General features: G+C 42.8%; 1 protein-coding gene across 11 annotated transcripts in view; it reads right to left on the bottom strand.

Moving 5' to 3' along the window:
- Positions 1-12,786, bottom strand: part of LOC143372042 (uncharacterized) — a 114,886-nt gene that overhangs the window by 59,529 nt on the left and 42,571 nt on the right. The window lies entirely within an intron of this gene.

Raw genomic sequence — 12,786 nt, 5'->3', positions numbered from 1 at the left:
TCTAATGAAGTAAAGCAGAATTTTATTAATAATGGTTATTTATGAAGGTTCGGACCAACAAAAATGTATTATCTTTAAAAGAAAACCAAAAGCGACAGTTTTTATTTATATTTACGCATAACTTCGATCGAAGTCGTGTCCCTTTCCGCCTTTCATTCATATGTTCGCATCTTAAAGCACAGCAGAAACAATTTATACATTTGCGGTAGGTCTGTGACGATAGCACCCCCAAATTCGAATTTTTGGAAAAACTCAACGGCATTCGTTTGTCCATCGTTTGCCCACGTTTGCCCATAAAAATTTTTTTTATGCCCACCCTTCAAAAAAAAGTTATGAACAAAATAAAAAATTTGTCTTCATCACCCACCATGAATGCATTTCAATTTTTTAATAGAAGGATACGAATATACCCGATCTGGCCACGTTTGCCCACTCTCAGATTTCATTTGCCCACCCTCCAGAATTTAAATAAAAAATAAAAACCGCGAAAACATGGGTATAGATGAAGCGATCGCGTTAAAGTTCGATTATTCTCGAAAATATTATCAAAATCGTTCGTTCAACAGTGCAATTCGTTAGTTTAGATGTAGAAGAGATTTGCCCATCCATTAATTTCGTATGCCCACCCTTCAGAATCGAATTATTAATGAAGATAGCCAAGAAGTGCGGTACCCGTTAAAGCGATCGCGTTAAAGTTCGATTTTTCTGGAAAATATTATCAAAATCGTTCTTTCAACGATGCATATCGTTTGTCCAGATGTAGAAGAGATTTGTCCATCCATTAATTTCGTATGCCCACCCTCCAGAATCGAATTATTAATAAAGATAGCCAAGAAGTGCGGTACCCGTTGAACCGAATACCTTTCCGTTCGTTTTTTCCCGAATGAATTATCAAAATCAATTGTACTTACCGTAAAGGTTGAAGGTGTTTGGTGTCATGTTATCCAAAAAATGTTGCACACACTTCTTTCTCACTTTATTGGAACGACACTTAAATTTGTATCGCTCATCGAACACTTCACACTTTTCACACATCTGCAGCATGTGCAGAATAACACCAGAGTGGTTTTCTAGTCATTTTTCACTAATTACCGCAATGATATCGCACAACGGAAATTAATATAATCTCACAGTTACTTCACAAACCGTAAATGAATGCACGGTCTCGCAAGAGTTGCGTCCGAACTCTGTAGACCGACTGACTTTCGTGCGTCGTTGGAAGGAATTCGAGGGTATCGCAGACATCTGTTTACGTTTCGGCACGTTCGATGACGACACGCAGCGTTGATACCCTAAAGGGTAGCAGCGCCGAGTGCCACTGCCGAAACGTAAACAGATGTCTGCGATAGTCTCGAATTCTTTCCAACGACGCACTTCTTGGCTATCTTTATTAATAATTCGATTCTGGAGGGTGGGCATACGAAATTAATGCATGGGCAAATCTCTTCTACATCTAAACTAATGAACTGCATCGTTGAAAGAACGATTTCGATAATATTTTCCAGAAAAATCGAACTTTAACGCGATCGCTTCAACGGGTACCGCACTTCTTGGCTATCTTTATTAATAATTCGATTCTGGAGGGTGGGCATACGAAATTAATGCATGGGCAAATCTCTTTTACATCTAAACTAATGAACTGCATCGTTGAAAGAACGATTTCGATAATATTTTCCAGAAAAATCGAACTTTAACGCGATCGCTTCATCTATACCCATGTTTTCGCGGTTTTTATTTTTTATTTAAATTCTGGAGGGTGGGCAAATGAAATCTGAGAGTGGGCAAACGTGGCCAGGTCGGGTACATTCGTATCCTTCTATTAAAAAATTGAAATACATTCATGATGGGTGATGAAGACAAATTTTTTATTTTGTTCATAACTTTTTTTGGAGGGTGGGCAAAAAAAAATTTTTTATGGGCAAACGTGGGCAAACGAAGGACAATCATTTCCCACCGATAAATCATTAAAACGTTTTCATGGGGGTGCTGATGAAAATTTTCTTTTGCCATAATTTTTTTTTGAAGGGTGGGCAAACGAAATTTTTTTATGGGAAAACATGGGCATACGATGAACAAACGAATGCCGTTGAGTTTTTTTAAAAAATCGAATTTGGGGGTGCTATCTTCACAGACCTATTTGCGGCAGGGCAAGTTTTTACGGTAACAACGTGCCCCAAGTCACGGTAACAACTAGCCCCTACCGACACATGTAGCAATTTCAAAGACTATTCTGCTTATACATGTATTCAAACGATAAACACTATTTCACCATGTTCTTAAATGTCATTTGATCCATAAGAACGATTCAATCTATAATATCGACGTTAAATAATTGAAATAGACCAAAAAGTAATGATAGAAAAATTTTTACTTATCTGGTACGCGACTAATAGCTCCTTGCTTACAACCACACAATTCGCTGTCGCGGACGCTATTAAAGTGGGCGACAGAGTAGCGTGATCAACTCACACGGAAAAAATAATTTAAAGTACAACGCTCTTTTTATTTTGAAGATAGAGCCGTCGGAACAACTTACCCCCGGAACTTTTAGCCCCGGTCTCCCCTACTTTGTTTTGGAATTGGAGAAACTGGAGAACGGTTGGGTACAGAAAGTTAAAGTGCCGCGGGCAATTGCACAGAAGCAACGTAGCAATCTCCAGAAACAATTATTCTTATACATTTCAGTGAATTAACCTGTCGATGAGTATTTCTACGCGAGGAACCACCGTGTCTTCAATTCTACCATGAATCTGGCTTCACACTTCACAGATTTGGTGTTTTACGGGAGGAGCATGAGCCCTTTGCTATCCTGTTTAACCCTTTACAGCCGGCACCTAGATCCCGTCGAAGGAAAAATATCCCATTTTCTTTTATTTCTCTCAGAGGTTCAGATAGGTCTATCCTTCTTCAATGAATAGAATTACCAAATTTTTCGGTTACCATTTTCGTGTTCTTGAATCTTTTAACTGTTGAGTGATAATTGTACATTCGTAATACTCATAAAATCACAGTAGTGTTTTTCTAGAAATGTAAATTTTAATAGAATGAAATATATAGTACAAGAGCGATTTTCCACGGTTGTAGAAAAACGTGATATTCTTTGTTGTTGCGATAAATCCCCTTTGCAAGTCATAAAGGCGGGACATTTGAACTCGAAAATTGCTCTTGGGGTGCGATACACTCCGCGTGACCGCGAAGGGTTAATCCGGTGCAATTAGCGAATTGCGAGTGCAAGCTGCGAAACAGCGAGGGAAGGGAATGCATCGTACACGATTCCTCGGGCGCTGAGAGGGTAAACAACAGAGTAAATAACTGTCTACGAATCTGAATTATGAAAAGTGCGGCTAACGAGTAACTTGCATTGAGCATAGTTGAAAGACAGCTGGCTACCAGAAAGATCCCTTAGTGGCTATTAAATGCTAACAGAAAGCCAGCCATCCAGCAGTGGCTCAATTAACACGGGCCTCGGCGATGCGCTCGATGAGTGTACACCTCGATGATCGAACGAGCAAATTGAAACACTTTGACGGACTAATTAGAACGAATGCTTCACCTGCACGCTTCCGAAGGCCGTCCGCGCACAATTCGTTCGCTCGAGTGCGAAACACGGGGTCTGTCGAGAGCAAGCGCATAAATCGAGACCAGTGAAAGGGATTCTAAAGTAAACGAGACGCCACTCCCAGAGATGAATTCGAAATGAAAGTGCTGGCTGTCTTCGTTGCGCGGCACGAGCCGCGCGAACATAATTTCAATGGCGGAGGCCTCGCTGGAAAAAGCGCGTACGGCGACTGTTCGCCGAGGCACGGCAAATGCTTCGATTAATAGCATCAAGGGACGCGAACGAAGGAGCGGAGGATTTCAGTTTACCATCTGGGAATTATAACCAGCCGCCGTCAAAGGGGACCGGCGGGGAATAAAATTGAATAGAATGCATGAGAAGACACGGGACTCGAGGAAGTAAATGTATTCCGGATGATGAGGAATATCGATTCTCCATTCATGTCGCTACACCGCCGATATTTTCTCTCCGCCGAATGTGTGAGATGGTACAAAAAGGTTTCAGGACTTGCGTCGGGGAATTTATTAGGGTGATTCCACGCTAAATCGGTCACTTTTTGCGCTCGACGTCGGGGGATTTTGTTCAAAATGAAATATGATGTGGTCTATGTGAAATTAGGAGGGGTTTGAGTCATCGCTTCGATGGTTTCGAATTTGTTTAAAGAGACACGGAGCCTCCTGGGTTCTGGAATTCTTGCATAGTTTCGTGAAAACCAGCTTAGTTATGAATTTTTAACTGGGGAACTGTTTGTCGAATTGAGTTGATTCTTTTTTTATTTTAATCTAGAAGGTTTGGTGTATTTCAATAATATTTTAGAGATTTGTAACATTAGTCGATGCTGGCTTGAAAATTAATCTTGTCAGATGTTAAAGTTAATTTTAGTTCCGGTGGTGCTAGTGACTTCCTTGCTTCTTAATAATAAAAATAATTGATAATATTATTAGAAGCAATATTTTTTTACTTTGATAGAAACCAGTATCTAATGTAGAACAAAGTTTTTATATTTTGTGGAGATTTAAGGCGTCCTAAGTCTAAGGTACTGTATTTCATTTTCGCAAAGTTTCGAAACATTAATTTGCCTGGAGGAACAAATAATCTTGCTAAAGGAGGCTTCCATGGCCAGAGGAACACGTTAGCATACAACTGTTATCGACTTGTTGAATGCAGAAGAAGCTCGAGCGCCGCGTATCGTGAAAATGCTTTTCAGTTCATTCATATTGGTACTCTGCTATCCATGATACAAGAAAAGGACAAAAAGCTTCAAAAGACGCGAGACGAGCGACGCACAAAGGGGGCCAACAAAGGCCAATGATTCTCATCAGTTGTCTCATCATGGAGGAGCCTTGTGAATCAAATGACCGACTTGGCTTGCTCCCACGATGTGTGCTCATCATCGTACGGACTGTCTCACGAAGCGTAACCTTATAACCATCGACCCTTATTAAAGGTACCTTCCCCTCACACTTGGTATTCAATGGCCGATCATGAAAATTCCAGCCGCTCTAAAAATATAAAAAAAAAAGACATTTCATCGTTCATTACCCACCAAAATCTCTGAACCACTTTAATGACCTTCGCATCTATAAAAACTACTTCAAGACCAAAGTGGAATCAAGCAAATACTAAGGGATTAAGATTTCATAGAAACTTTGCTGCTCTATTCCAGTATAGTTACCAGTTTCAAAGATACGAATTTATGAAATGCTAAGAACACTTGCCTTCTCAAGAGGTTCTTCTCCAAATGATGAATATACAAGCGTATGAAGATTATTTTGTCCCAGAAACACAAAGAACCCAAGTAATCCCCCTACGAAGCTCAGGCACCATTGTTTCCCGCAAACATTTCACGAATTCAGACACAATTTCTAAAGAATCTCACCGGACCTAGTCCTCCAAGCTTCCACCAGGAGTATTTAGCAGATCGTAAAAGGTCCGCGCATACAAAAGCCTCGTCGATCGAGAGAACCTCCCAGGTGGAAACCGTGCTTATCAACCGCGAAACGGTATATTGGATTCGCGATATGGGGACAGGCGTCCACAGGCGCAACGTTGGGCAAAATAGAGAATCGAATATCGCGGCGTCTTGTTAAATGCAGCCGACCTTAACGATGCCAGCAAGACGAGCACGGCGAGACGGGAGAGGCGTCGAGGTCGTCGCAGTAATTATATCGGCAGCATCGTCGTCTCTAGATCGATGCGGCCATCTTTCACGACCAGGCATAATAGGACCACTGGCTGGCGGGAGGTTACAGAGACACGAGGAGAAAGCAGGACGCTTCTCTCGGCTCCTTCGATCGCAACGCTCTTGTACAGTGACTTACTGAGGCCTAGCGAGTAGTAACTAACCTGGGGCTTGCTTAGGTGGTGTGTAAAGATACCGCCGAGGCTTCAAACCACCAAATGTATTTTTCGTCAGTTACTACAGGAGTCCACTTATTTTTATGCACCTCAGGGTTCTAAAGTAGGGTGCCTAGAAATATAGCAATGTGAAAGCAATGGAATATGCTGACGAATCAAGATCTCAAGAATGTATTCCACATTCTTCTTCGAACACATTCTATATATCAAATTGTAGGTAAGTTCTTGAAAAAGACGAGAATTTTGGAACATAAGACAATTTAAGTTTATGATGGAAGCTTATTCTGAGGTGCATCTGATTGGAATTAGGGGGTCGAAATGGACCCAGCAAAGAGGTCAGGGTTAATACTTTGGGGTGTATAGGAATTTAATAAAAATAAGTGTAATCCTGCAACATGTGAAATGGAATACTTTTCATGGTTTGGCCCGGGTCACTCCCTACACCTCTGTAAGGCACAATCAAGCACCTCTGACGTTAGAAGCCCTCAAACGAGTTCTTCGCCTCCCTTATTGTCTTCCACCTATTTAAGGAGGTACTCTAGTGCAACTGCCCGTTTTTCAACACCATCTTCGGGAATTTATTTAACAAAAACTATAAGTTTATACTATCTGGCGTTTCGCCTGCGTATTAAGGTATGTTTGAAGTAATAGTCAGAATTTTTTTGAACTTTTTTTATCGCACATATACATAGATATATTCAGAACAGTTCCCACAGCAACGCCCGTCGGAAAAGAAATTTATTGAAGAAGCTTGCGCTACCCACTATATCTATGTATATGTGCGATAAAAAAGTTCAAAAAAATTCTGACTATTACTTCAAACGTACCTTAATATGCAAGTAAAACGCCAAATAGTATAAACTTATAGTTTTTGTTAAATAAATTCCCGAAGATGGCGTTGAAAACCGGGCAGTTACACTAAAGCACCCCTTAAAGAGTTACGCCTAGTCAGCTTTCGAAAAATAACGCGATTTTCGTGAATTTCTTGTGAAATATCTACTGTATATTTTTTTACAACTATTCGCTTATTTTAAAACCACATATACGCAGCAACTCTCAGTAAATTTGTTACAGAAAAACATTAAAAAATGATCGAATAACGGCCGTTCTCGCGGAAGTTGAACTTAGGCTTCCCGGGGGAAGACACATAAAGGTGCCACCAACTCTACCGCGCCAGCCTTTACACCATCGTTACATCTCTGCGAAGCAGAATACACCTCTCCTGTCCAAGCTCCACTATCCATCGACCTCTGAAATCAGTATCCCGAGTTCCACGAGTCCGTCATGCACCGCGCCGCTAAATTCGACCTGGTTGCTATCGATAGCAAAGCGAGGAACAGCCCCTGGAGGATTCTCCGAGGCGTCCATCACTCAGACCCAGCTACAGCGGTGCAACGGCGGTTAGTAGCACAACGTGTCGTGTCGTGATCGCAGAGCCGAAGCTCCGAGTCACGGAAAGTATGTAGAAAGTTCGCGTTTAGAGCTGGCGGACGTGTTGCCCGCTGGTTCGCCGCTGTCGGCGGAACTTTTCAATCGACAGCGCCAGTTCTCGTCGAGGCACGGGACGGAGGTGTTGAGGCGTACGTGCGGGGTAGGGACACCGTGCCAGGATCGCGATTATCGCCCCGATACGTCGCTCGGAACGCGCCCGTCGAGCATCGCCGATCGTGAAAGTGCCCGTTGACGGCGATAAGGGGGATTCGAGTCGCCGGCGAGCGCTCGATATCCAATGGGAAATTCTCCGGGAAGCGTCAGCGGACGCATGTAAAATGCAAATTGTCACGTATCTCGCGATTATCCGACGTCACGGCGACTTTGACTCGCGCTGGAGCGATTCAAAAGTTCCCGCGTGCCGGCGATAAATTATACAGGCGCGGGACTTACACACCGCTGACCTTGTTGCGTTCGATATCGGCGACGTCTTTCGCGGGGCCACTACGACCGGCGGTAGATCGTTCCTAACGGCTGTTCAGGGGAAAATACCCACCATGGGGAAGACGTGTACGCGTTTCATAGGACGCGACCCCATAAAAACGAAAAAGGTCAGCGATACGACCACGTACGGTCTTCTACCCCGCCGCTGATTCTCTGCCAGAAGTACCGAGTCATTATTCTATAACCCTGCGAACGGAAACTCTGGGGTGATAAAACCCCTCTGCGGCGGCTGGGTCTTTTCTGACCCGATTGAATTTTTACTTTATTAGAGAGTAGTGTAATTTAGAGAAAATACTAAGTTGTTACTAGCGTGGGGGTGTTTCTCTCTTCTTTTTTTTTTAAACAGTTTTTAAATGTTCAGGAGAAACGAAAGACATTTAGGGTTGAGAATGGTGTGGTTTCTTCACGCCTGTAGGGGGAGTTCCCCTAGTGCCGCACGCTTAAGGTTTTTCTCAAGTAACAAGAGAGAATGCGAAGGGGGTATTTTCGTCTAGAGAGGCGAGATCCTCTACCCTCTTTAGCGACGATGCACAAAGAAACTACACAGTTTTTACCGACGAGCATTATCAACACGTATTTATTAATATTTCTGTAAGTTGTAAAAAAAATTTCAGCTATGTATAGCAATAATCAGAGGTGGGCAAAGTGTAATCCAATTACAAATTAGAAATTACGGTTAAAATGTAATTGTGTAATTGATTACGCATTATTTTCTGTAATCGTTAATTACTGACAAAATTCTGGTCAACTACCTAAATTAACGATTATGGAAAATAATGCGTAATCAATTACACAATTACATTTTAATCGTAATTTGTGGTTTGTAATTAGATTACATTTTGCCCAACTGATAGTAATTAATGCAAATATGGATTTATCAGCGAAACGGTGTTTTTCATGACGGCGCGCACGATATCTCAACTTCTAGTGGGCCAATCTGGGCAATCTTTTTCGTAGACCTTCAGAAAACATATCATTCTAGCCGGTAGCAGAATCGAGTCCAAAGAGTTTTTCTTTTACATCTTTAAGGCCATTTAAGGACGAAAAAGACGCTAAGGAGTATAAATTAAAAGTCTCGCCATTTTATGGATATTTTATTTTCTTTTTTTTTATATATCTGTTAGGGGTTATAGCCGCACTCTTAATGCTTAAGAATCCGTTTGGTTTTTTTGCTTTAGATCAGCGGAACAGCCGGAATCGTGCGTACCACGAGGGAACTGTTTTTTAACACGCTTTATGATGCGACCCATATCTTCATTAATTATTATTTTATATGTCTGAACATTTTTTACTACTTACTGAAATATTAATAAATGCGTGTGGATAATGCTCATCGGGAAAAACTGTGCAGTTTTTTTACGTCGCCCCTAAAGAAAGGCAAAAAATTGACCTTGCAGACGAGAATACCCCCTTAAACCAATTAGTCAATACCTAATTGATGTTTTTTCTATCCCCCTACGGTTTACGGGGAATAATTACTCGGTAGCGTTTCGAATATCACAAATATAGCCAACGTCCGGTATTACGTTCCACTCGGCGTTAAGGGAACTCACCCTAGCCTTCAAATTGGTAAATTCTTTCGCCTTTTGTTTTCTCCTATATTTATATCTGCTGTGCCCTTCTGCTTTATATTGTGCTTTTTATGCGACGCGATCGAGTCGTATTATCATACTACGTACGTCCTGCTGGAAAGGGGAATACCGAGATGAGAGCAGAACGCAGGGAATAACTAAATCAGTGTATCGAATTTCAGGAGCACGTGTGCACGGCGAGCAAGTATTAAAAGTCATTTATTGAAATTTCATCCTTGAATTATGTTAACATGCTCCGCGCTACGTGGGTCCCCGTGACCCGTGATATTTATCAGAAATGAAACTTTAATCGAGCTGGCGAGCGTGCTTTTCATGCCAACGTTGAAATAAACACGAGAAGACGAGTTTCACTTGCTAAATACCCATTAACGCCCCGCGCCAATGGATACGTCTCTGCGAACGCCATAAGCCTCGAAGAAGAAATGTTCGATTGCGTTTAGAAAATAGATGGTGACCTTCGAATTTCAGAAACCACTCGATGTGGAACCAAAGGATGTACCTGTCCCTCGATATGGAGGAATTTAGATCGAAAAAGCTTCTGCGAACTAATCACTAAGTAGGTTTGAATATGATCCTGCAGTAATGATGTAACAATTAAAATGGAGCACAATGTGCGCAAGTCGCAGCGATTTAATTTTGCAGCCATTATGCAACTGTTTCGCGCTCCTCGTGCGGCTTAACGAGCCCATGCCAATCAGAACTGCCGTGGACTGAATAAAGCTCAATTTCCATTGCGGCAAGGAACCAAATTGATTTCTCTCGCCCGTTGCACAGCGTGAATTAAAACGCCCGAGCATGTGGGCGAGGCGAGAGTTGCTAAGCGATATCTACGAAAAGCCTTCGAACGGTGCGCCCTAAAGCCTCCGAGAGAGATTTCATCGGCCTCGACTTCGACACACCGGCGGGAAGCTGAAAAAGGGGGGACGGAAAAGCGGCTGCATCGAACGGTTCTAATTGCCGCTCAAGCGACAGTGTCCATCGATCACGCTAAAAGGAACCAGCGTGCGCCAAAGTAACTTCCTCCCTGTGGTATCTCGCTGCTTTGAAGTCTGAGAATGATCTACCCTTCGCCTGACACGCAGGGTTAAGTATATTACTCTTCGATTAAAGGAGAAACGAGATCAAGTCGCGTATCGTTTGTCAGTCTGTGGTTTTCAGTAGGCTAAGTTCGGTTGCACACGTCGACGTGAGTCGACGTATTCTCGCGTCGAGGCAGTTGCGTCCTGTGCACTGGAGCACAGCAGAGTTGGGCATTAACTAAATAAAACAATTATTTTATTATCACTTCAACTTTAGATTATTCGACGAATAAAGTTAATTTTCTTATTCCACGAATAAAGTTAATTCTTTATTCGTTGAGAAGAAAATTATTCGACGTCGAACAAAGTTAAAGTTAAAATTAAAATTAAAATTGGAAAATTGATTCGTTGCTGAAGTCGAAACGTTCGACGAATAAAAAATAAAGTGAACTTTAATTAAGTTAACCCGGGGGTGAACTTTATTCGACACATGGCGATTAATTTTTCGAACTTTGATTACTTAACTCTGAGTTAAAATTAAAATTGGAAAATTTATTCGTTGCTGAAATCGAAACGTTCGACGAATAAAAAATAAGGTGGACTTTAATAAAGTTAACCCGGGTCGACTTTACTCGGCACATGGCGATTAATTTATCTAACTTTTATTGGATATCCGCAATTTCTATTTAAATAAATGATTCGCCCAATATCTGGGGTACACTGTGCACTAAAGTTCTGCGACTGCGATCAGACAATAGAGCTTACAGTGGACAGATTAAATGAATTCCCATGACTGACTATCGGCGATCGCGATTTAACGTTAAGACTTTATTACACGAAGTGGAGCGCTCATAATCCACGAGTTCCATCGCGTCGCTTGTTTCCGACCGTCAAGGCAATACAGAAATCGGTGGCGCGTTAGATCAGTTGATCGACGAATGTCAGAGGTGAAAGCCGCGCATTGTATTGTAATTGGAAAATACAGTGGCGTAGGATTCCTTTGAAAACAGTGGACAAGTAATTTAGACTATTTAGACGAGCACGATGTAGGGAAATCCTAAAGTCTTGTTTCACGAGAAACAGTTCTAATCCACTTATCACATTGCATTCTACTCTGCGGCATAATTTCATTAAGCTAATCAGCCGAGGAACACTTGAGCCGATAGTCTTCCATCGCTGATACATTTTCTTTGCCTGCTGAACGACTTAACGCCACTGAACGCGGTAAGGAGATAGGGCTACCGAATCTACTTGTGCCGAACTATTATTCTATGCAAGAGGGAATAGGTAATCTCAGAGGGATGACTAAGGAAACTTGAGACGCAACACGTTCGATCGAACGCTGATCGCGACGAAGAAAGATTCTCTCTAATTTATCGCAGATTTATACCGCACCGTGTTACCAGAATCTCAGACGAAACCGCGAAGCGAACGAAGTCGATATTCCGATTCCCTCCCTTCGATACGTTATCGTGCGTGGATTGTCACACGGCGTACTCACTGGCATTGTTGTCCACAGCAGTGGCCTTCCCACGAGCTCGCCCTCGCGATACATTGCATTATTAACGACCCATTCATTATTCGAACTTAATTAAACTAACGATCCGTCGGACCCACGTCGCGTAATTAACACCACCGACGGAAATAACCCGCGAAAAAAAAAACAAGCACACGCGATCACCGACAAAAAACCTTCGAGAAACGATCGCGCCGATCCAACGTCCGCGTCGCCCTGACCCACGTCCCTCCAAAGTGCGCGCAATTAAACCACCCATATGCTGGCACCGTCCACCCAGATATCCCACCTAACGATCTATCACCATCGCCGCCCGTCAAAAATGCCACAAACTGCCCACCCCCGATTAATCAAGGAAGTCGAGAACACTCCCCATAGCGGCAAGGTCAGGAGGCCCGTTCTCCCAGCGATCCTGCGTTCCACCCATCCGTGCCCCGTGCACACCCACTCGGAGTATCCCAGTGGACAGGTCCTTTCTAGGAAGCACCAAGGTGCCAGGTAATCTCGCCGAGCGATCGACCGCCGCGGGACGCACAATAAGCGGGCGTAGGGGAGAGAAAAGGTAGCTACTCCAAAGGTAGGTTCTCCTGTACGCGCCTCGACGCGCCGTCAACAACTTCCAAGTCGATTTTCTCGAAAATGAAGCGCGATATCGAAAAATTGTATTCCTCTCTCTCGACTTATTTACTCGTCAGAAGTCGAAGAGGAAGAGTAAGATTTTTCGTCATCGCGCTTCAGTCTCGAGAAAATCGACTCGGAAGTTCTTGACGATGCGGACAGTCGCGCGTAGGAGAACGTATCTGAAGG

Source organism: Andrena cerasifolii, chromosome 8 (assembly GCF_050908995.1).
Source record: "Andrena cerasifolii isolate SP2316 chromosome 8, iyAndCera1_principal, whole genome shotgun sequence".
In the NCBI taxonomy this organism is placed as follows: Eukaryota; Metazoa; Arthropoda; class Insecta; order Hymenoptera; family Andrenidae; genus Andrena; species Andrena cerasifolii.
This window is presented reverse-complemented; position numbering and strand designations above follow the sequence as displayed.